At 37.0% G+C, this 26,625-nt stretch overlaps 2 long non-coding RNA genes across 3 annotated transcripts in view; both read left to right on the top strand.

The window, feature by feature from the left end:
- Positions 1 to 3,957: 3,957 nt before the first annotated feature.
- Positions 3,958 to 26,625, top strand: part of LOC115928584 — a 29,813-nt gene continuing 7,145 nt past the window's right edge. The window contains exon 1 of one of the 2 annotated variants that reach the window (XR_004066087.1): positions 3,958 to 4,131. This is a non-coding gene — a long non-coding RNA (uncharacterized LOC115928584). The remainder of the gene's footprint in view (positions 4,132 to 26,625) is intronic. The other variant, XR_004066086.1, reaches the window with a different exon arrangement.
- LOC115928585 lies at positions 17,175 to 20,929 on the top strand. The gene is made up of 2 exons (XR_004066088.1): positions 17,175 to 18,408; positions 20,415 to 20,929. It is a non-coding gene; the product is annotated as an uncharacterized LOC115928585 (long non-coding RNA).

Raw genomic sequence — 26,625 nt, forward strand, 5'->3', positions numbered from 1 at the left:
AAGTCCACTCCAAAAATAATTTGCTTTCAATAGATTTCAACAGGAGAAACAGAGCAAAACAAATTGAGCAAAATCAGATACTATATAAGGAAGTTATGATTTTTTTTAAGGGGATGAAAACTAGAACCATGAAAATCACTACACGAAATAATGGCCAATTGGGTTATCAGTTTGTGACTTCATTGCCTCACCATTATTTTTTTTCTTCAATTGCTTTATATTTTTTTAATCCCTTTATTTTTCCTTTTTATCCCCAAGAACTTGATTTCCCCATGCCTTTGCCTGAAGGTCATTGTATTATATTGCACGCATGGCATTTCACAAAATCTTTTATGAACTTTAAAGAATCGATAACTTTTGAATATTGTATATTCATAATCATTTATTTTTATATAAATAATTATCAAAATTCAAAGAAGGAGGAAGTAAGGAAGAGGAAAGAAGGAGGACTCGGTAAGAAAGGAGGGGGTACTTGCGCCCTCTATATAGCAAACAAGGCCTAATCGGTGCCTCTTAGTCCCCCATCATGACCCCCTTTTCTTATGGTAATTGAGAGCTGATTTGATGAGATAACCACCTGTCAGTGACCTGGCAGGGAGGTCTAATCCCCCCTGGCCATACTAGTGCAGACGTGCGCATTCGATGGCTTATCTCTTTTCTTGATACTGAAACCATGCCATCAACGGTACAAATGCGGAAAGCGTCTTGTGACACTGATATAAATTGCTTGCTTTTTTATTTTAGAGAAAAAACACCAACACAATCACGTTGGAATAATATTGCCCCCGCAATCCCCCCCCCCCCCCCGCCATCTTTTCCAGCCTGGCCCTTTTACCTTATAAGTTTCTTCATTGTTTAGCAAACTCGTTTTGTCCGGTTTGACTAATCTAGTACGTCTCTCTCTCTCTCTCTCTCTATCTCTCTCTCTCTCTCTCTCTTTTCTACTTCTTCCCCATCAACTTTCTTCTGTCTCTGTTGTCGTTTTGTTCCGTTTTGCACTTTCGCTCTCCATCCTTTTGGATATATCTTTCAATTCTCTCTTTTCATATATACATCAATCTATCTCTTTTGTAAATATAGGGCCCATGTTTTATTATTAAGCAATTAGCTATATTCCGTTTGAGGACCTTGCTCTAGGCAAGCCCAGCTTCCATGAGGTCTCCTCTTTCTTTCATATTATACACAGAACATGATCTTACATATAGGCCTAAGAGTTCTTTTTAGAATTTATTTTGTTAATGACAAGAGTTGTACATCAAAATATTGCACTTCAACTTATGTTTGTTATATAATCTGCTGCATGTTCCTGTTACTTTTTTTTGGAAATCCTGTGTAAAATGACGTTTGTGAAAGAAGAAATAAAATGAACTATTTTCTTCAATGATCTACTGCAGGGAGGGCCGTTTGAATTAATGAAACCATGTTAAAGAGAAGGTTGAGTTCTGGGAAGAGGTGAAAAATAATTTGTGAGCGTTACTCATTCTTATTATGCAAGTGTGGAAGAATATCAGATAAGACATGTTCCCTGAAAAGCATGGCTCTTCAAATGCCTTCATATTCTAAATATGCATGTAACATCGGGGGCCGGCTTTTTACGCCACGTGTTCGTGTAGTCCCATATACATCTTTTTGTGTACAGTGTTTGTAACTTTACCAAGACTTGGCCAAATTTCTTATCATTTTGATGATTCCAGAACCTTGCAATACACACAAATTCTTATATGCTAGATGATCAACCTTTTCTGGTCGGTTCCACACCGTTTCTTTCACAATGCAATCGCATGACCAGAACTCAACTTCATCTTTAAGAGTGTTGCCGCCCCTGACTGAGTGATTCAACCGGCTTGAGGGATTCACCCCGTCCCCATCCTAGATGGATATTCGTATTATGTATGATTTACCATATGTGTGTATGGTATGTGCAGCTTAAAAATGAAAACAAAAACAAAAAGACGAACACAAAAATAAAAACAACGAGGAAAAAAGCAATGACCTATGCCAAAACTAAAAATCATGATGCACAAAACCTTTAAATAAAGTTGTATTTTCTGTAACTCATGCCAAGTATATTATATAAAGAGTGAAGAGGTCCCCTAGCGTCGAGTACCATAGCCTTGTAGTCAGGTCAGGGAAGAATGACTCTGATAAGTGACAGACTAGTGCCAGAGGCGGCGGAGCGACTTCCAAAGTGGGGGGGGGGGGACCAACAAAAAAGGGCACTTTCTGGAGAAAAAAAAGGGCACTTTCAAAGGGAAATCTCAAAGGGAAAAAATACAATTGTTTAAACATTGGTATATGCCCCTATATTGTGATTACATTATCGGGGATGATTTCAATATTTGTTTCTCTTTATACATCAAATAAGATACTGCTTAAGTATCATACTTTGCCGTTGTGTGTGATGGTCTAAAAATTTGCGAGCGAGGATTTTTTTGTTCAAGATTTGTGAGGTCGCAGTGCGATAAATTACATCTTATAAAGAGGAAGACCCCAATCTTGATGGAGTTATAAGCACATTCTCATCACTGAAGACTGAAAAGATCTTTCATAAGTTACATAATTAAAACATTTATAACTACGAGCGAGCTTTGGGGGAAATTGCTTTTAATCGCTTGAAATTAGGGGCACGTTTAATGATGAGAGGAAAAGGGGACTCTTTTCGAAAGGGTTAAGACACTTATTAGCAAAGAAAAGGAGCACGTGTCAAAGTATAAAGGCTAATTATCAGGGGTGAAAATGGGGCACTTCTTACACCTAAAAAAAGAGGCATGCATCAGGAATGAAAAGGAGATGGGCGTAAAAGAGGCACCAATCAGATTTTGATAGGGGGCATTTATAAAAAGTGAAAAGGGGCATTTACGAAAAAGGGATAGGTTCTTTATTAGAAAGGAAATTGGGCACATATAATTATTAGAAGGGCAATGTGAAGGGGAAGTGGCTCTTATTAAAAAGGAAAAGAGGCACATGTTAAAATAAACGGGCCACTTATCAAAGACGAAAAGTGGTGATTATGAGAAGGGGAAGGGGCACTTATAAGGAAATTAAGTATTTATTAGGAAGGAAAAGGGAGACGTGTCAAAATAAAAGGGGCATTCATAAGAGATGAAAAGAGCACTTATCAGGAGGGGAAGGGGTACTTGTCAAAGTAAAACGTGTATCTCTCAGAATTGAATAGGGTTAGTTATAAGAGATGAAAGAGGGCACTAATGAGAATGAAAAGGAACTATTTTCATAGATGAAAAGGGGCATTTATGAGAAGGGAAAGGGGCTCTTTTTTAAATGAGGGCACTTATCATAAGAAAAAGAGGCACTTATTTAAAAGGAAAGGGGGCACATGTGAAAATGTAAGGTGCGCTTATCCAAGTTAAAAAGGGGATAATTAATAAAAGGGGCAGGTACACTTTAAAAAAATGAATAGAGGCACTTGTCAAAGTAAAAGGGGCACTTTTGCTATGTAAAAAGTGGCAATTATCAATGTAAAAGGGGCACTTTTCCTATGTAACAAGGGGCACTTTTAGGGTACTTGAAAAAGTGGGAGGGCACTGTGCCCCCCTGCCCCCCCCCCCCCCCGGGAGCGCCGCCTCTGACTATTGCACATGCCAGTTCATGAAAAATACCCTTTCTGTACCCAATTCTGGGCCTTTTCAGGCTATACTCAACAGAAATAAGTCAATGAACCTTATTTCTGGGATGATCTCCACCCCAAAAATAAGGCGTTATCTCATTAATTTGTCTCCCTCCAGAGAGAAAATTATGTCGTAGAACCTGTCTAGAAAGGTCACCTGTTTACAGTGGCAACTTTGTCTGTTTCCCTTGGCTTGGGTGCCTTAATGATAGACAGGTCTGACTGTATTTAGCCAACTGATCAATTTCTCTGATATAATTATTTCTTGCTCATGAACTTCATACACATACGCGCGCACGTACATACTGGGCGTACGTACCGTATACTTGTGTACTGCAGTACAGTGCATGCAGTTCAGCGAGCTAGATTGTACGTGCATATTTTAAGCTTTAGAATATACGAAGAAGGTATCTCTCGCGATTAGAGGATCAAGAAGTCGCCTTATTTTCAACATTTCTGTGAAGGTTATTGGAAAGAAATAATTGTGACTAAAACATAAGAAACAGGTAAGCAGTTTTAGTTGAATCAGTTTTTATTATGATCCATTTATAAGAGTAATTCTAACGTTACATGTCTTGCATCAAAGATAATCGACGACGCGATAACAACATCTTGAGCCTCCCGAACCTGCCGCAAGCTTGCCATGCCACTGCACATATAATTGATGGACGTGGCCGTGGCCGTGGAGCACCACCACTGCACTGGCGCTGGCACTGCAATATTAAACAACGAACCAAAGAGATACTTTGAACGAACAAGTCAAGGTTTCGTCCATTTTCTTGTAATATGAAAGTATTTACATGTAAAGTAGGAATTAGTTGAGTTATCCGATAATAACATATATTGAAGGTCTTGATTAAATGTTGCAACTGAATTGAATAATGATATTTCCAATGCATTTCAAACTAAGTTCAAGTTCAACTGTCTTAACTTAAAGGCCCACTGCACTACTTGTAGCTACTTGCGCCCTCTATATAACAAACAATGCCTTATCAGTGACCATTGGTCCCCCATGATCCTCTTTTTCTTATGTTAACTGAGAGCTGAGTTGATGAGATAGCCACCTGTCCAGTGACCTTGCAGGGCACTCTAATCCCTCCTGTAAACTATGGCAGATACTGTAAGCTTTAAGTAGGTCCTAATTAAGTTCAAGTTCAACATGTTCAAAGTCAAACTCAACCACAACCACCTGAATTCTATTTCTAAAATTCTAGATCAATATTAAAATTTGGTTCTTAAAAAAGTCTATTTTGTAGATGGCAGGAAGTTATGGAAAGAAGCAGTAAAAGAAGACAACATTTTGACAAAGACCGTCTTTCATTTTCGGACTGAGGCTGATGAATTAATAACAATAAATAGACCCAGATCTACACATGAGGCGCATTTATACTGTCAAATACCTCATTTTGAAAAGTCGCGATGTTTCGTGCACCCGGTTACACTTGTGCTGAAACATCACCGACGGAGCTGTTCAGCGATGTTTTGGCGTGTTTCGGTTGGTAATGCGCATGTGCAGTCTTCCCGACCTTTGACCCCGGCCTGCTATAAGATTTTTAGCGCGCGCAATTTCCAGCTAGCGCTATAGCTAGCTAAATAGCGATACATCCCATGCGCATGCATGCGATATGTTTTGTTTATCTCGCGTGTAGTATTTGAGGCAAGAGTGGATAAGTCACGAAGTACGGACTACGGCTGCTGATTCAGTTTTCCCAAATTCAATCGAAATCTAGTAGTAAAAACGATATGGGAAGGTTAAGAAAATCATCGTTGTTAATTGGAATTATGAGAATTCGCCGACGTCGTAGGGAAAGTGATCGTCGTGCTCGTTTTTTGGAACGCTTGGAAGTCTGGTGGAGGAGCTCTCCCTGCCTCCACATCGAAATCAAGAACTTCATCTCATCATCAGTCCAATGGGAATTGTTCCCTTCCATGGTGATATTAATTAATCTAACAAAACACTCAAATACTACTACTAGACAGATATGGCCAGACGGGAATAACGAAGATTGAATAAAGGATGAGTTAACGGAATTGGAACAAACGGAGCTGAATGAACGGATAACACGCGCGACGATGGAAATGCTATAAATATCACACGGGAAGAACGTGGTTTAAAAGAGCGCGGGTAACAATCCGGAAGTGCCGGAAGTCACGTGCCTAACATCGCGATGTTACAACTGCGAGCGGTTATACTTGCCAAACACGCCAAAACACGCCAAAACACGCCAAAAGATCACACTTCGTTTTGGAATGTTTGGGGCTTGGCATGTCTGCCGGTAAAGCGTAGTTGCCCTTGGTAACATCGCGGCCAGGCTCCGGTTTGGCATTTTTTGGCGTGTTTGGATGACAGTGTAACTGCCCCTATGCACTGTGTTAGAAAAATCTTTAATAGTTAGACTTAGAAAGTTGGAGTTGACTGTACTGTTAGTCTAAACGGACTATACTAGCCTAACATAAATTATTTATATTGCAAATTTGTAAGCCAGGTACAAGTTACAACATATTGATAGATTCTGCAATTTTTATGACTTGAATTTGTTTAAAGCCATGACAATGTATTTTACAGAAATTAAATGTGAAGATTGAAAATTTGACCATTCATCCATCCTCATCACAAATCATCATCATCATTACCATCCTCCTCCTCATATCCACTATTCTTATCAACCATGGTTATCATCCATCGTGATAATGATCATCATCTTCATCAATCATCCCCTCCATGCACCTCCATCATCATCATCATCATCATCATCATCATCATCATCATCAATTATCACCACTATCATCACCTTCATCACTACCATCATCATCATCATCACTACCATCATCATCATTATCACCACCACCATCATCATCACCATCATACTCTTCATCATCAACATCATCTTCATCATCAACATCATCTTCATCATCATCATCGTCATCATCATCGTCATCATCATCATCATCATACTCTTCATCATCAACATCATCACCATCATCATCATCACCATCATACTCTTCATCATCATCAACATCATCATCATCATCATCATCATCATCATCTTCATCTTCATCATCATCATCATCATCATCGTTATTATGATTATCATCATCACCGTCATCATTCCTTATCCACTTTACCTCCATTATCATCATCAGTCTTGAAACATGCAAGATTCTTTGTGCATCAACCTTGTCCTCTGCCTTTGAGGATTTTGGCACAGGAGGTATTGATCAGCTGCGGTTACAAGAAAAATCAATACACAAATGGTTTATGTTCCTTTGTGCACCAATTCTAAACAGCTGCTGAGATTTGTGTTTAGTGTGCATTCATTACTGTGCACTTTGCCAAGAGTAGAGGACTGGGTCAGATCAGGGGGAGAGATGAGAGTACAGAAAAAGCCACTTTGGAGATCGCTCTTGTGTAAATAACCCCCAAATACCCACATATCGTTTTAATAAACATGGAGAAGTCCCACTTTGTGCGTTTTATTATTTAACCACTGCCAGAGGTGGAGGTGCTTCATGAATACCTTTTGTTTGCCCTCTTGAAAGAATACTTCCACCTGTGCATAAATGACTAACCAATTTAATAGGCGATTACATAACTTCCATGAACCCATATCCAGCAGTCATCTTGATGGCTTGTACATATAGTTTTGTACAAATTATCTTTATCCGCTCATGTGCAGATAGTATCTCCGAGGTGGCTTATTAGGAAGGGACAGTAACTTGTGTACATATGTACATGTACAATATACATATACATATATACTACAGTATGTTCATGTTATTGCATTTCTTATTGGGTGATCATGCTATAAAAGAATTTATGGCAGTGAGATTTAATTTATTCATACTAAAAACACATCATTTTCCATGTCTACAGGCCTAGTCAGATCCTTGTCATACAGGATATCAGAATGTGACTTTAGAATGAATACAAAATGAAATTTCACTCTTTCAAAAATATATGACTCAAGAGGGTCTATTCTTTTCAGAGGACCTACATGTACATGTACATGTGTTCATGCTTTCCATAATGTACAGTACCTGTATTTACATGTACACTGTACATGTATGTTGAGTCGTGCTCTGTTTATAGGGAGAAGGCACTCAGAAAAAACAGAAAGTAATGATATTTTCAGTATACAACAAACAGGAGAGTTATCTGCTACTAACTACCGCCTTACCGGTATACGTCCTGTTTGTACTGTACATTGTACATCACAATCCATTGACCAAACTACCAATTTGAGATTTGCAAAGACTTGGTGATCACATGATCACATATCAATTGTCGTGCATGTTTGATGTAGCTGTCTCATTATTGGTCCAATTTATTACAAACTTTCAGCTTTCTATTAATCACATTTTTCTGCTTCCATTCATGTACATGTACAAATGAATAATATTAGGAGTGTTTAATTGCCCTTTAATGAAGACAATGGTCTGTCTGCTATCAGAGCGGCACACACACACACACACAAATACAAAAAATCATCTTGAAGACAATTTGTCACAATCACATACTACATGTACGTACATGTATGTACGCTTCACCATGTACATGTACATGTAGAAGTTATAATACATGACTGAGTTCGGTGAAAAGATGAATTTCGCTACGGATTACCGATTACACCCATTTAAGGTCCTTTGTCCCAGTTTCCAATTGGCAGCTGATGGAGCCAGAAATTGGAGCCAGAAATGTGTCAACTCAGAAACTTTTACGAAGAGTTAATGCCCTTCTGGATCCAAATAGATGATATACCGGTATGTACATGTATGATGAGGTTTGAATGTACATTAGGCCTGGTGTTCTTAATTGTGTGCATGATGTTTGCTCACCCGCTGTGATATTTTTAGAGGAATGTACATGTACATGGAAAAAATTCATTGAATTATTGGCATTTTGATCCCCAGACATATTAAAGTACAGTATTTCTTCTGAATTACAAAAACAATGTGTTATTTTGGACATCTGTATTGTACATTACATGTACTGTACATGTACAGGTATGTACACCTGTCCATTATTATGTAGAGTTCAGTAATAAACCAGAGATTATTCCTATGTCTGGTTCTGTAGTTGTTAGATGCATGCACTGTATGCTTTCATAAAGAAAATTCAAGGTATTTATTCTAAAATAATTTCAAATCAAAGGGTTTCCCTTTCCATCCCTCTTTCATCACCTTCGCCCAATATACAGTGTACATGTGTACCCCTCTGATCAATCTGGTATCGAATGTAATATAGGCCTGTACAATGTACAATAAATGGAATTAAAATTCAATTCAATTATTAGACCATTGCTCAATTCATAAATGCTCCCATACAGTACATGTGACATTCCTTTGTGTACAAGTCTGTGGATCTCATCATAGCTTGATGGTGTAGCTAATGAGAAAATTGAATGCAGGGTAGGATGTGGAGCCAAGTTGATACTTAACTTTATTGCTCGGCAGATGTTTTGTTCATGATGCAAGATACTCATTCATACACACTCACTCAGTGTGTATGTAGTCTAATATCACAAGTTCACAACCTTAATTTTCTGAACTCATTTGTTGTGATTCAGCTCATCTGTTGTACATGTACTGTATGCAGAATTGCAGATGAGTAGATATTTTATTTATGGATTATGTAAATGTACAACAATAACAACAACAATAACAACAACAACATCATCAAGAATAATAAACAAAAATATGATACTGTTTTGTCTAAATTAATGCACATACACCTGTACTGTACATACATGTACATGTACATACATGTAGACTATGTGTACTCCCATGCAACAAACGTGCTTTGATAGTAAAGAACCGTAGTGTAATGGACGCAGACTACATCATATGCAAAGGCCTCCTCCCTTGATACTTGTTGGGTGTAGAGGCTCGTTGTAGAGGCTCATTGTAGAGGCTGGGAGTGAAAGGTCACGCTGGAACTTGGAATGACTGCATGCTGTGAGCAGGTTGACAACAAACTTGAATCTGATCTTAGCCAGCCAGCTAAACAATGTAGCCTACAGTTGTAGAGGCCATTCCCCTGTATTTAGTTGAAAGCAGGCCCCTAGTAGTTCAAGGTAGAGTTTCTGAGATTTGTATTAAGAGCACAGGGTCATTTTGATAAAGTTCCAATGTTGACCTGCGCAAATATTTGTATAAACATGATAAATATTGAATGAATTGAGATTTATTTCCATCATGACAGCCTTTGCTTTTAGGGGCACCATGACCAATTTCCATACATGCACGATTTGTATACTAAGTTTTATTTTAAATTGTTTAATAAAACAAATTGAATGGAAAAAAATATACAACGGTCATTCAATGGTCGCTGCCAGTGAAAAAAAATACATGGGGGCTTGGGGCGAATTCGCTCCCAAAATGCCCAAAAGAGCCCCTGAAAATCAGAAAAGAGCCCTCATACATGTAAATTTGCAGAGTTCAATGCAAAACAAATTGCCCTAAATACATGTGTAGATTTGATTTTCTATGATTACAACAACTACATGTAACTACGGTAAGTGCGTATACAGTATGTATTGAGATTCAAAGAAAGATGTTAAATGTCGGCCCTACAGTACAAGCATCAAATCCTAAAGCAAGAACCGTGGAAGATAGGAAATCATGAGTATAGTCAAAGAGAAAGAGAATGTATTTCCATTTGGCTGACGTGGCTCCTTCATACAACTATGACTCAATCTCCACTCAGCAGTACATGTACACGTACATGTACATGTACATGTAGGCCCACATTTCCCCCCCCCCCTTTTTTTACAACCCCATGTTCATTGAAAAAAAGTCTGTGCTTGTATTATAATTATTGTAGGGTTATATTATTCTAGTGTAAAGTTCTTCTTGAAACAAATCTTTGGCCAAAATATTTGTTTGAGTCGTTCAAAGATCATTCTCTTACGTACAACATACATGTACAGTGTACATGTACATGTACATATAAAGTAAAACTGATAAATGCTAATATTGATTTTCAACATTTTGATAGGCACTTGATGTAGTAGATGAAATCCCATTTATGACTGTGGCTAATTCACAGGCTGTACTAGTTACGGTAGTGATTTTTATTTGCCATCGTTCACACCTAAAAGTACTGTACATGTACCGTTGACATAAAACAAATCAATAGCACGAGCGAACAGGGTCTGCACTGCGCATGTTAAAGCAGTGACCCGACTCAAATCTTCCCTATTTTTCCTTATAATTCTTTTTTTTGTTGTTCTTTTTTTCCTATTATTTACTATTTATTGCTTTGTCTTTATTTATCTATCAGTATCATCTCCACTTTCTATCTTTCCTTTTATCATTCTTTTCTGTTATCATGTATTTCTTTATTTTTTTCCTATCATCTTTGCTCTCTTCCCTTTTCAGCCTCTTTCTTCCTTTTTCTTCTTTTTTTATTTCTATAAATCCTTATAAATATGTATTTCTTTATTTTTATTCTTCCATCATCTTCTCTATCTTTCCTTTTCACCTTCTTTCTTCTTTTCTATCATGTATTATGTATTTCTTTATTCTTTATTCAATTTGATTTCGATTTCAATTAAATTTTTAAAAAACCACCCATGTTCGCATGCACAGTATTTTCCGAAAATCGATTTTTGAAGCTCGCTTTTTGCTCTACATGTGATTAGCTCTATTATGTCTGCCCTTTACACTGTACATGTACAATGTATAAAACACTGTTGAACTTCAGCACTGGGTTCATGAAATACATAAACGTACCTGTAATGTACACACGATGTACTTCCAATTTTATTGTTCATTTCATTTACATTGTGGGTTACTTGTGAAAAGGAATGTGCTACAGTGTACTTCACAATTTCATGAATGAAAAATGTTGAATAGTTTTGTACATTGTACATCACCTAAAATTAAGGAGAATTTGATATACATTTTAGTTAAGATTCAAGAATGTTAGATTTATAATTTGTGGCTCATAACAAAGTGTACCGAGTCATCAAGATGTACCAACCAATTTATGGGCATCCATTTTGTTTAGAGATCCAAGTATAATGTGAGAAATAGCAGTTACATTTTGTACATGCACATGTAATGTTCAAACATTAGACTGCAACCTTTGATCAGTATTCTTGGTAGAATGAGAATATTTGTGTTAAGCCATACATATTTTGTCTTCTTCAAAATGTTTCAAGCTACAGTATGAGTCAAAATAAACTATACGATTTAACGCGTTTAACGCTAACGTTATAAATAACGCGTTACTAACGGGTCGGTTCTGTAGTTGCCGTTAAATGTCCCCTTGCCGTTAAATGTCCCCTTGCCGTTAAATGTCCCCTTGCCGTTAAATGTCTCCTTGCCGTTAAATGTTCCCTTGCCGTTAAATGTCCCCTTGCCGTTAAATGTCCCATACCCGTTAGGAAGTTCATTAACGGGTATGGAATTTTTCGAGTGCGCCAGGAATGTCCCAAACATTACAGTTGAAAGCAAACAGGGTCTGGTAAATTTCGCAGAGACGTACGTCTCTTTACAAGAAGCTACAACAAGTCGGCAATATCAAAGAATATTTAGAGAGCAGTGTATAGCAGCGTGGGAAACTTGCTCACAACGTGGTCGAATACAATCACGAAGAACGATCTTTTTAACTTAGCGATTTTCCTGTGAATTCACTATTTTTAAACACAAAAATTCAGAAATGTCCATCCAAATGATATATGTCAATTTTCATGACTTACAATTGCTTCATTCCCGAGATATATCCCTCAAAACCTGGTTAATTTTTCAGCGGAAATGCCTCCAATATCTGTCTTTTTATGTCACACTTTTTTTTACCAGCACGTCGCACAGTAGCTAGCGGAACGCTACTTCCGCATAGCGACTGCTTTAGAGAAGGGGAGGAGCTAGCCGAGCGTAATAGGCAAATTGACGTGGGCGGAACGGGAGATCTATGGCGGTGTAGACCGTCAGCGCTACGGCCTCGCTGTTGTTGGTGTTGTTATAATTGTTGTTGCAGTTATAGTTTGACATGTTTTTATTTTGTTGCCCTGCATGCTTTTCAGACGCATTTCGAGCATTGCTCGTGTTTTCAGTTTAGCTTGCTGGTGTTCATTTTATCTTGTTTCTTTGTCACTTGATTATTATGATGATATTCAGTCTCAAAAATAATTAATGCTATTTCGAGTTCTTTCCTTGTTTTTCACAACGGATTTTCTGAAAAATGACTCATTGTTTGTAGGCTCTACTACTTTTTTATGCATGCTTTGTTCTGATTTAAAATCCCGTTTTGTTTTTAACTAATAAAACTATGCATAAATTAGGTATGAAGTGAGGAATACTAGTACCGGTAGTCTACTTCCACAATGATCTATGGCCCTTTATAACCCACATGTTTGTTTTTCGTTTTTAATTTCTCTTATCTGTAAAATATGTATATATATATATATATACGAGGGTGTTTATGGCTTTATTGTCTTGCAATCAATAAAGTAAGTAAGTTTTTTTTCACAAGCTACCGGTAGCATATAATTGATCATTATCCTGAGACACTACTGCTACCCCAATCCCCCCGCCCGCCCAATCATACGTAAGTGTTTCCACAAGTTACCTCTTACAGACAATTAATCATTATCCTCCCCCTGCACCAAGACACTACCTGCCACTCCAACCAAGAAACGTCAAGCCACGAACCGCCCGTGATTCCTAGGGGTGTGATAACCAAGGCTAAGATCCCTCACTGCCTCAATCAAGCCAATATTTACGACTACGATTAGTAGTGAATGTATTTTTATGATGAATACTTCGAGAACAATATCAATTACCTACCTGTTTCCACCAAGTTCTGTATAAATTTTACAGTCTATGCCCTCTTCTCCTTTGGTTCCTCACCAGAATCGCACACCATCCTCGTCATCCTTTAGTCTTCATTTGGATGTACAGTTTGTACATTATATCCCATATACAATACCAATATAATGATATGCATGCAATTATGAATAGTTTGCTATCAATGTAGCAATATCCAATACAAACTATTAGTCCTGAAAAGCAGTTGTATGTTACGGAGATAAATATTTTTTCTAGCTCATGAATATGTGACAGTTGGCATATTCGCCGCGATGATGATAAAGAAAAGCGATGGTGATGATAATAGAGCTGGGCCAAGTAGCACAAATAGTTGCAATCGATTGTAAGTAAAGACGCTTTATTTTAATATCTTTTTTGTAAGCGTTTCATTCAACAAATCAGATTTGCTCATTTAAAAATAATGATGATGTTGATACTAACATGATGATGGTGATGATGATGTGATGGGCTGATGATGAAGTGACGCAGTATACATTTATTCAGGTAGGTGAATCATTTCTTCAAAGACAATGTGGATTCAAGCGACATCATTAGAAGGAACATAACAATTCAACCACTTCCTTGCCCTGGTCAGGGCATGGGTCAGGTAGGTGGGCAGTAATTTGGGTACTACACCTTTAATCTCTCTCTCTCTTGATAATCTATCTCGAATCACCAATGTCTCCTTTCTTATCTTCCTCTCTCTCTCTATAGAGTACCGAAGCTGTGACGTCATAAAAATCTATTTTGAGAATTTCTCAATTTTTTCTTCATTTTCCGAAAGAGCATCAAAAATAATGCCCAAATGTCGAAAACCAGTTTAATATGTTAAGTATTGGCTGAGATATGACCATCTGAATAAACATATTCCCCATAGGAACTCAGTGTTATATGCTCTGGCTCCTAACCATTATGAGCCAGAGCATATAACACTGAGTTCCAATAGGACATATATTTATTCAGATGGTCATATCTCAGCTAATACTTAACATATTTAATTGGTTTTCGACAATTGTACATTATTTTTGATGCCATTTCGGAAAATGAAGAAAAAAATTGCGAAATTCTAAAATTAGATTTTTGATGACGTCACACTTCACCACTCTATGGATGTTTGTCCCCCCCCCCCCCAATTTTTGTTTTGTTATCTCTCTCTCTCTAATCGTGGACCTACACTGATCTACAAATATGTTTCATTTATTAATGTTAATTGTGATTAAGTTATGATAAAACATTGGCAATTCTCGGTTTCGTGTTTACTGGGACGCACTGTATAGGCTGATTGTCTATCTAAAATGAGGCGTCATGTCAATCAACACCAAAGTTCCAAAACACCGCGTATATTCATGTATTTAACTTTGTTACGCGCCTTTGTTCTGAGAGCGCCACTCGGGACATAATTGGGGGGGGGGGGGGGAAATGTCATAATAAATCTGTGATTATTTAATGTCGTTGTTAAAGAGCTATGCCATGTGTATTGGAACATACGGACCATTTAAAAAGGATTTAAGAAATATTTTAACTTCTCATATATATTTACAAAAAGATAAAATTATAATTTCAACACCTCATCTTTCAACATCCATCATTTCTTGCATCCTTTTTCTCTCCAATTCCTCTCTCACTCAGTTTTTCTCCCTCCCACTCTCTAATGATCTATGACCTTCTCTCTTTTGTTTTAGATGCACACCCACCCCAATTTCAATGAAATTCCGAAAAATAGATATTATAAAAGTTAGGTTTTATTATTTATAAATTATTGAGAATTTTTTAATAAAACATTTTTTTTTTTTTAATCATCATTTATAAGAGATGGAATAACAAAATTAGTGGGTGCAGATGAAGTAGGTGATGGAAAAGAGAGGGGGGAAAAAAATCGATTTCAAGAAAAAAAGAAATCGGGAGACGTAAAGATAGAAGGTAATTTATAGGAAATGGGAAAAAATAATTACAATGATGTATTGAATAAAAATAAATCAACAAAAGGGAAAAGTAAAAATAAAAAAACACTAGGTATACAAACTTACATCCCTATCTTCACTTTAAGGTACATGCAATGTAAATTCCAATTTTAATTTCTATATTAATTTTGTCACAACACCGATTTTTCTGCTGTAAATTTACAGACTACGATCGTCATCCCAGCTGACCGTAAACCAAGGACCTTTCGTAAACCTAGCTAGATGTATATATATATGTATCTAATTGGCCCCGAGCCCTGCCAAAAAAAAAAAAAATTAAAAATAAAGAGGTAACCACAAATGTTGCCTATTTTCTTTTTTTGCTTCCCCCCCCCCCCCCCCCCCCCCTATCCCGGCGGCGTTATTTTTTTTTATGCGGCACAGATTGGGGTATGGCGCGTGTTAAACCTATGGGAAGTACGTTCTTTCCCTTCTGAATAGTGTCTGCACTTAGGTGAGACTAGTCATGTTAGCTAGCAAGTTTGTATATTTGTATATCCATCGCGAACTATGTGTTTAGATAACACTCCTCTTCGTTTAAGTTAGTTTTATTGACTCATTATTGTGATGTTCTCCTTATTGACGTGCTGCCTCCTCTTCAGTTTTCCAATTTGATTTTAATTGTTGATGTAATGATTTTCCATGCGGTAGTGGATTAAATGTAACAGTATTAAAAACGGACCTCTACTACCTTTACTGTTTAGTACGCACACGACCAGTATTAGTCTGTAAATCAAGACCCCTTTTTAAAAAAAAGCCCCAATCTGTGCCGCATAAAAAAATAACGCATCCCGGCGACACTGCTTTCCTCTATTTTCATCATCTCTCGTACTGTATATCCTCTCTCCCTTTCTATCTAAATGTATCATTTCATCAGTCCCCTCTATTTTCCCTATGAAATGAAAATGTAAAGACAAGCAGTTGTACGCATATACAATTTCAAATTATGTTCCTGTATGTATATTCGTATCAATAGCCGTCGGAATATATTCCAACACTATAGTAATGCTTGTATGGAGAGCTACGGTCAAGGCTTAATAGCAAACTTCCTGTCACATACAAAAAAAGCTTACTCTGAATGTGGCCTGCTATTGACACTCGGCGGGGGCAAAGGGCGTTGTCCTAGCTACAAGGCCTAATGTCTATTGTTCAGGGGGATCCTATGTTCAAGGGGATCCCCCTTGAACAATAGGTATTACGTAAGGATCTAAGCCACTGGCTATAGGGAGCAGTAGCAGGCCGGAAATGAATAGAATAAGTGAATGGCCAACTGTATTTGTGTTACTTTTAGCTAGCGGTACAGTGCCCCCCCCCCCCACATTTTCAAGTACCTCAAAAGGGCCCCTTTTCCATAGAAAAGTGCCCCTTCCCCTTTAATAACTACCCCTTTTTAACTCGGATAAGCGCTCCTGGTATTTTCACAAATGCTCCTTTTTCTATTGATAACTATACCTCCATTAAAAAAAGAGAAAGAGTAGCAAGCTGAGAATGAATAGAATGTATGGCAAACTGTTTTTGTGTTACGTTTAGCTAGCGGTACAGTGCCCCCCCCCCCGTTTTTCAAGTACCCACAAAGTGCCCCTTTTACTTTGACAAGTGCCCTCTTTCCTTTGTTGTAGAAGTGACCCTTCCCCTTTTAATAACTACCCCCTTTTAACTCGGACAAGCGCACCTTATAATTTCATAAATGCCCCTTATAATAATAGCTACCTCAATTTATAAAAAAAGCACTTCCCTTCTCGTAAATGCCCCTTTTCAGGTACGAGAAGTTAATCATTTTTACTTCAGATAAGGGCCCCCTTCACCTCCGGAAAATGCCCCTATCAAAATATGATTGGTGCCCCTTTTCTTTCAACTAATGCCCATTTCCCATTATCGTAAGTGCTTTTTCATTCCTGATGAGTGCCGCCTTTTGTAGTTTTAAGAAGAGCCCAATTTTCACCTCTTCAATTATAACCTTTATCGCATAACTTCATAAAAAGATGATTTCAAAGTTGTTTGGGTTATGAACTTGTATTAATATGGACAAATATGGCTGTTGTGTCAGAGAAAATGACGCGCATGCTGTGAGATTTTAAGGAAAGGAATGAATATGAGAAAAGTTGAAAGGACGGGAGAGAGAGGGAGAGGAAGAGATGAGGGGAGACGGGGTATATAGAGAGAAAGAAGAGAGAGAGAGAGATGGGGAGGGAGAGTGAAAGAAGGAGGGAAGATAGTGAAGAGATAAAGGGGGCGGAGTAGAGAGAGACTGGAAGAAAAACAAAAGATCGCTACTATATTCACCCCTAAACTTGATTTACTAGTATGTGCTCGCGCTCGCGTGGCCCTATAGCTGTCACATTCCACCAGCCTTCAACCACCAAGTCCCCAGAGAAACAAATTTATCTCTTATCTTGCTGACATAAGTATATCAGTCAACGACTGGATTCTAATCTCAATTTCTTGCTGAGAGACTTGATGCATGGACCTACTACAAACCATGCTTGATGACAGAGAAAGTGCATTTTACGCAATGTAAGAGTACACAGGCAGGGAGGAAGTTTCCATTGATTTAGGTTTCCACCCTAGGACCAGGGACTTGGAACTTGAAGACTGCTAGGACCTACTTCTTGGTAACTTTTATGTACTTTAATATACCATGTAGGGACTTCCATGCTAAAAATAGCTATGCTAAGCTGAAAGCATGTTTTTTTTAATCACCGTATTTAAATAAATAAACAAACAAAACTGGCTCACTGCTATGCAATATCAAGAGCACGTTCGAAGCTCCCGGTAATTCAGATTGTATTGCACAGAGATGGTTCTCCAGCCACGTAATGATCTAATTAGAAGATAAAAAGGCATTCTCCTCGTGGCCATCTTTTTCCCTTTATTATTTCATATATCATGTCTTCCTCTTTCCAACATTTACTACCTAGTCTCACGGATCAATCTACGATACAGGTTGGTAGAAAGTGATGAGGCACTTTATACACAAAATGATGTGCCTGATGTTGGCAAGTGCATAAAGTAAGTACTTGGTCATCCTACTAAACAATTTTATCAATCAAGTAATTCAAGTATGTCAATTGTCAGATCGCGTTATTACCAAATGACAAATTGAAGAATCGGAAGGAATTAAATTGAATTCCAAGAACCAAAAATACGTCTCTTCTGAGGACTCGATGAGGTCAGGTGCATTTACTGTAAGGGGTGGGGGGGGGGGGGGGGGGTTGTAATACAAAGTAGTCATTTTTTTAGGAAATCAATAGTGAAAAACAAAATATCTTAAATATTAAAATAATGTTGGAAAGACTGAATTAGTAACGAGTTGCAAAGAAAAACTAGACACCAAGTCCTGAGAATAGTCCAAATCCTTCCCCATACACCCCAAAACTGAACTACCGCTTTAAGATATGTTAATGGGGAACGAAACATGATTTTATAAGAATGAAAATGTAGAAAGCGAGTAATACAAATTAGTTATTTCTTAAGAAAGTCAATAATGAAAAACAACAAAAGATTTTAAAATAAAGTCGGAAAGACTAGATAGTAAAGAGTTTCAAAGAAAACAAGTCATAGTGAAACATAAGTGATGTTCAACATATTACTCTAATGCAGGGCAAGAAGAAAAAAAACGATGTCAAAATAAAACGTTGAATGTTTGAAAACTGTTAAATTAGTATTATAAACGACGTTGTTAGTACCAAAAATAGCAACCAATAACAAAATAATGAACATAAATCAACAACATGCATATTTCTGTAAAAATAAATTCATGCAACCGTTCCTGAAGGCATGTTTTCTGTGCCATGTCCTGGATGCAAAAGATAAAAAAAGACACACTACAAATTAAATATTTAAAGGCATGGAGAAAATAGAGGTGTTTCTCGTCATTGGCAGCAGGGGGCTACTAATTATTATGTACTGCAAAATGGAACAAAAGAGCTAGGCCACTGTTCATGATTGACATGCGATGGTAGCAGTAGAGACGCTGCTCAGATACATGCATTGCATTGTTCTCCTATATGGGATTATAAATGTGTGGCAGGTTAATCAAAAGCAGGGGGAACAAATTTATAAAGCAGTAGCTATCCGGATAAATTGGATCCCTATCTTTTATACTATTCATCGCGTTTTTCTTCCTCTTTGTCCTGCTATGAAATTGGCAGAAAATGAGATTTTGCTTCTGATGTTCACCTTGCGAGACCGTAGCCCTGTAAAAACTCAACAATTTTGAGCTAACAATGGGCATAATTGGCATCGAATAAAATGGCTTTGATTTAGGGCGAGCAACCGTTCAATGATAAATCGGGATGACTACAATGCTTTTTCACGTGTCTTACGTTTGCAAAATCTCGCGCTCATGATGACATAATTGCTTCATTATTTTGACCTTATTGATGGAATAGTACCTGGATTTGAAGTCAGTTATCGTCCGTCTGCATAAGTTATCATATCAGCTTAATTTAAGATAAGTTTGACATTATTTTGTCGATTTTTTTTTTTTAATTCCATGCTCGTATTTTGAGTTGATAAGTATTTCAGATACTATAGGCATCATTTTCTTGAAGCGCATATCCAGACTTCGGTAAATTTTAGAAGATAATTACAATGTTTCAGAAATTCAGATTGATATGGCATTGTTCTATCGTAAATCACTTTGAATATAATTTTATGCGTGCTTGTTTTTTTAGATGATAATTACGATGCATGACTCAAACATCCCCTTAAAAAGTAGGGACATCACATTTACAGGGTTGTTCGTAATCCCTTATAAGGGATTACCTGCTAATCGCCTTAATCCTATCATAGCCCCTATTCAGGATCTGACAGTTATATTCATGAGCCAAGGGCCAGGGAGTGATCTTCACAGTGTAGTGCACGTGTAGTTCTGTGATATTGGTATTCATTTTTTTCAATCATTTTTGTCACTGCGTAGGCTTACTCTTTGCCATAAAAGCCTGTATACATCGGCGATATATAATTGATTCGCTTCTCTCCCCTTCGATCTATCTCTCTTTTATTTTCTCAAGCGCCTGGTGATAACCGTGATATTGGTATTCATTTTCTTCAATCAATTTTTTATTTTCCGTCGACTTACTTTTTGTCGTAAAAGCCTGTAACATCAGTGATATATAATTGATTTCGCTTCTCTCTTCTCTGCGATCTATTTTGTCAAGCGCCTGGTGATATTGGCATTCATTTTCTTCAATCATTGTTTTCGTTCCGTCGACTTACTTTTTGTCGTAAAAGCCTGTAACATCAGCGATGTATAATTGATTTAGCTTCTCCCTCCCCTTCGAGCTATCTCTCTTGTATTTTGTCAATGTCCTGGTGATATTGGAATTATTTTTTTCATTCATTTCTTTCGTTCCGTCGACTTACTTTTTGTCATAAAAGCCAGTAACATCAGCGATATTTAGTATAATTGAATTCACTTCTCTCTTCCCTGCGATCTATCTCTCTTTTATTTTGCCAAGCGCCTGGTGATATTGGAATTCATTTTCTTCATTCATTTCTTTCATTCCGTAGGCTTACTCTTTGTCATGCAAGCCTGTAAGATCAGCGATATTTATTTGTTTTCGCTTATTTCTCTCCCGCGATCTATATCTTTTTTTTTTTCCTTCTCAAGCGCCGATGATATTGGCATTCATTTTCTTCATACATTTCTTTCGTTCCGTCGACTTACTCTTTGCCATGAAAGCCTGTAACATCGGCGATATATAATTGATTCGCTTCTCTCCCCTTCGATCTACATGTATCTCTCTTTTATTTTCTCAAGCGCCTGGTGATAACCGTGATATTGGTATTCATTTTCTTCAATCATTTTTTTTTTCGTTCCGTCGACTTACTTTTTGTCGTAAAAGCCTGTAACATCAGTGATATATAATTGATTTCGCTTCTCTCTTCTCTGCGATCTATTTTGTCAAGCGCCTGGTGATATTGGCATTCATTTTCTTCAATCATTTTGGTCGTTCCGTCGAAAGCCTGTAACATCAGCGATGTATAATTGATTTAGCTTCTCCCTCCCCTGCGATCTATCTCTCTTTTACTTTGTCAAGCGCCGGGGTGATATTGGCATTCATTTGCTTCAATAATTTGTTTCGTTCCGTTTACTAACTTGTCATAAAAGCCTATAACATCAGCGATATTTAATTGAATTCGCTTCTGTCTCTCTCCCGCAACTCATTAATTGTTTTATTTTCTCAAGCGCCGATGATATTGGCATTCATTTTCTTCAATCATTTCTGTCGTTGCGTAGGCTTACTTTTTGCCATGAAAGCCTGTAACATCATCAATATTTGATTGTTTTCGCTTCTTTCTCTCCCGCGATTTAATGTCTCTTTCATTTTTTCAAGTGCCAGTGATATTGGTTTTCATTTTCTTCATTCATTTCTTTCGGTCTGTCGGCTTACTTTTTGTTATAAAAGCCTGTAACATCAGCGATATTCTATTGTTTCCGCTTCTCTCTCTCCCGCGATCTATATCCTTTTCAATTTATAGTACAAGTTCTAGTACACACACACACTGAGACAAACGCAGTTAATCTGGCACACTCGTGATTAAAGGTATTGTAGTCAAGGTGATTACGTAATAGATAATTGTCCCTCGCTAGTTAAGAGGATTAGAGATAATTAGATTTACTTGGAGGAGAGGTAAAGGAATGACCTGTGAAAGTGATGTCCTGAAGCCCGAGTAAGCAGGGACTTAATAGGATAAAGGGTAGACTCGACGTTTGGGGCATGGTTTCAGACATTTTAGGCATCAATTTCTCGAAGCGCATATCGTTAATTCGTTCGCTACTAAATTTTGAGAAGATTATTAGGATGTTCAGATTAGTTTGGCTTTGTTTTATCGTAAATACTTTTGAATATACTCGTATCTTCAGATGATAATTACGATGTTTCAGATATTTTAGGCATCATTTTCTTGAAGTGCATATTGTTCCTTCGTTCAGTCAATTTTAGAAGATAATTACGATGTTACAGATATTTTAGGCATCATTTTCTCGAAGCACATATCGTAACTTCGTTCGCTAATTTTGAGAAGATAATTAGGATGTTTCAGATTAGTTTGGCATTGTTTTATCGTAAATAATTTTGAATATACTCGTGCTCGTATTTTGAGATGATAAGTACGATGTTTCAGATATTTTAGGCATCGTTTTATTGAAGCGCATATATCGTTCCTCCTTTCGGTCAATTTTAGAAGATAATTACGATGTTTCAGATATTTTAGGCATCATTATCTCGAAGCACATATCGTAACTTCATTCCCTAATTTTGAGACGATAATAAGGATGTTTCAAATTAGTTTGGCATTGTTTCATCGTATTTAATTTTGAACATACTCGTGCTCGTATTTTGAGATAATAATTACGATGTTTCAGATATTTTAGGCATCATTTTCTTGAAGCGCATATATCGTTCCTTCGTTCGGTCAATTTTAGAACATCATCTAACAAAACTAACAAAACTAACAAAACTAACAAAACTAACGGGTAACGCTAACGTCTAACGGGTAACGCCTACAAACGTTAAATATATAATTAACGTATTGCAAACGTTACACGCGTTAGGGGGGTTAGTTTATTTTGACTCATACTGTACATGTACAATGTAAATATGTAATTGCAATGAATCACATGCTATGAAATACAAAGTTCAAGAAAAAGAAGAAGAAGAAGAAGAAACAACCAATTCTTTTTTTTCTTAATGAGAATTATGCCTTCATAAAGTTGAAGATACATGTACATGTACATGACATGAACAGTATATCAAAGAAAGTACTGCTACTGCAATTGTCATGACTATAGTTTAGAAAATGATGGAAGGACATAAATGTATAAACCATGATTGATTGTACATGTATGTTGTTGAATTTTTTTTTAGAGCATTGAAACTGAAAGCATCAAGTGTGTGGCTTGGCCATATACTTTTGTACATTCATGTACTGTAACATTAGGTCGAGTAAAGGCTCACAACACTGACTCCAGCTCCTATCGACTAACATAGACAGTGCATGCACAGTTGCTGTCTGACCGTCAAGCCATATGCTTGACCTTATTAGAGCGACAATTAGAGGGAGAAAACACAGGTAATGTGCGCTATTGCCAGCTGTCTTGCGCAATGATGGAGGATGGAAAGTTTACAAGGCAAGGAGCTGGTGGTGAACTTGATTTGATTATGTTTGATTGTGCTCCCTTATGGAGTGGGTTACAAGGGTGATTGTGTGATATATATGAAAGAGGAAGGAGAGAAAGCAAGCTACAATGTACATGTACATTGTACACTGTATGTTGGGAGAAAGAGAGTGAGAGAGAGAGATATAAGAGATACATGTACAGTGTAAGAGAGAGAGAGAGAGAGAGAGAGAGACAGACAGAAGAAGGGAGAGAACAATGTACAGTGTACTACCCATACATGTACATGTATATACCTGTATGAGAGATTATAGAAAGAGAGTGATATGAAGAGAGAAAACTAAAGGAGTGGAGGGAGGGAGAGAGAAAGAGAGCAAGAGAAAGGGGGGGGGGGGGTTATGATTAAGAGGAGGATACAACATAGTGGGCAAAAACAAAAGGATAAGGAAAGACAGAAGTACGTATTGTAGGTTAAGAAAGTAAGAACAGGAGAGGGAAAATTATCTTTTTTGGAGCATAATTTACAAAGTCTAATCTGTGTATATACATGTACATGTATATGACAAAGTCCAAAATTTAAGTTGAACACATGAATATACATGTACATGTACATGTATAACAGTTCATGTAAAAAGAAAAAAAAAAGAAGAAAGAGAGCCGTTGAAAAAGAGATGAAGGAGAGAGAGAGAGAGAGAGGAAGGGGGGGGGGGGAGGTGGGGGGGGGGGGAGAAGATGAGAGAAGAAATCATATTGAGTCATAATGAGACGGTCAGTGATGAATTGTCAAAGAATAACGGTAAGCTATAAGTCATGCATTCAGTTGTGGCACGTGTTTGCCTCGGATCCAAAACAAAACAATGATTTAGCTGCAATCATAGTTATAAACCTTTAGGTCAGTCAGGAATCCCATGAGTTATACAAGCCAATCGTCTGTTTGATTACCGCTATGAAGATATTTGTGATTGGAATTTGAAATGTTAAAAAACGGTCGGCCGTACAGTTTGTTATTTCAAGATCCATGCGCATGTCAGTACCTACATGTACATGCATATAAGTGATATTAATTGGCCTGTAAGAATTTTTTATACCCAAAATATTTAGAATGGGGGTAAATTGAAACATTGATCAATAAAGAGTCATAGAGATGTTAAGTTCTGAAAAAATATCAACTTTATCAAGAATAAACCGAGATAGTATTGTCCCAAATATGCCCAATCATTTTATAAAAAGAGGTAAAGAAAAAGAAAAATTATTCAAATTTTATGGGTAACAGTGTATTTTGTTTTTCTCTCTTACATAAATTTTGCTCTCAGTATTAATTAAATGGAGCAGACCTTTTTCATTTCCTCTTTTCTTTAAAAAAAAAAAGTAAAAAAAACACAACACTTTTCTTTAAAAATAATACTTTTTCAAAAACATTTGTCGTGAATAAAAAAGAAATAAAAAGAATCTGCATCAGTTGTCAGGAGAAAATAAAGATTTCATAACACTTTCCATTTTTTGTCTCCTATTCACCATGATTCCCTATTCTCAGCGTTGAAGATATTTTTGGAATTTCTCATTGATTGTAACTTGTAAAACATATTGGTACATTTCACATGGTACATGACATACATATTGCATATGCGTGAGGATGATTCACAGTTATGTGCATGTGTAATTCAAGTCTTCATGAGGAAGTGTGCCCTTGTATTGATTGAAAACTAATGGAAAGGAAATATTAATCTTACAGATCGCTGCCAAAACATGTACCAAACGATTCAGGTGTAGACAGGGTGCTGCGTGCAGCTGCAAAATATAGAGTACAGGTATTGAGTGATTACTGAGCTGTATTAGGAGTGTGAGATTTGTAATGCTTAAAGATCCATGCTTTAGATTTTTTTGTCAATCATACTTTCAAGGCGACAGTGTACGTACACGAATCAGTGGTTTTGAGTGACACGTTAACCTCAAGTTTTATTACATGTGGTGGAAGTAATGTTATTTTTATGTAGATTTTATGAATAAGCTTGAGAGATGGCAAACCCAATGAAAACTTGTGTATGAGAATTTTGCATTCAAGTACGTACACTGTAGTACTACATTGTACATGCACATTGTATGTCAATATGAGAGACATTACCCGTTAATTGAGAATGAATTGCATACAGATTTTTTGTTTTTTAATTTCAGTGAATGCTACAAGCCTATTTTAGGTAAATTACAGGACGAGTCTTTTAAAACCCAATCTAATAAGTTGCTTGAAATAAAAACAGAAAATATCAGCTATTATATGTGTTTTTTGCATTATAATGTGCTCTTTCATTTTACAAACTTGTTATACAGATTCTATGTTTTAGTGAAGACCACTCTATGTACCTGTACAGTAGTTACATGTACAGTTGTACATGTACAGGTACAGGTGTATGTGTAGATTACAGGATAAGTCTAAAACCCAATAAGTTAATTGAAGTAAAAACATGTAAACAAATGAGCTATTTCTATTGTTCAACAAAATAATGTACATATACAGGTATACATGTACATGCACATGTGTACATCTAGTTTTACAAAAACATAGCTTGTCATGCCAGCTACATGTACATGTACATACATGTACACTGTACACCAGTCTTCATGCCAGTGTTAGTTACAATTGGCAAAAATCAAGTCAGGAAGCTACTTTCACATCCTGATTTGAAAGAAAAACAGAATATTGGTCATGCTTCCTGAATTGTACATGATTTTGTGCAAGACAGACCAAAATTGTTTTTTCTTCCTGTTAGCAATGACAAGTTGTATGGTTTCTTGGAATAATTGAATGGATGACATCATGACAGGGTAGTAGTGTACACATTTCGTCATGGAAGTATATACATGTAGGCCTACATTTATGTCAAGGCCAACAATTGTTGCAGTAAAGAGAACGGAAGTGTGGTATTCAGATATTGATCTACATTTGCCAATCTCCACCCAGGTGTTAAAATGGATACTGGTAGGAAGGAATTCCTTGAATGCTGTGAGCGCCGAAAACGGTAGTCTACAGTGTATGTACATGAAGTAGAGCACCTTGAGCACCTTGCGTGGCGGATATGTGCATTATTAAAATTTCCAATATTATT

This window comes from Strongylocentrotus purpuratus, unplaced genomic scaffold, assembly GCF_000002235.5.
Source record: "Strongylocentrotus purpuratus isolate Spur 01 unplaced genomic scaffold, Spur_5.0 spur5_scaffold_3, whole genome shotgun sequence".
NCBI lineage: Eukaryota > Metazoa > Echinodermata > Echinoidea > Camarodonta > Strongylocentrotidae > Strongylocentrotus > Strongylocentrotus purpuratus.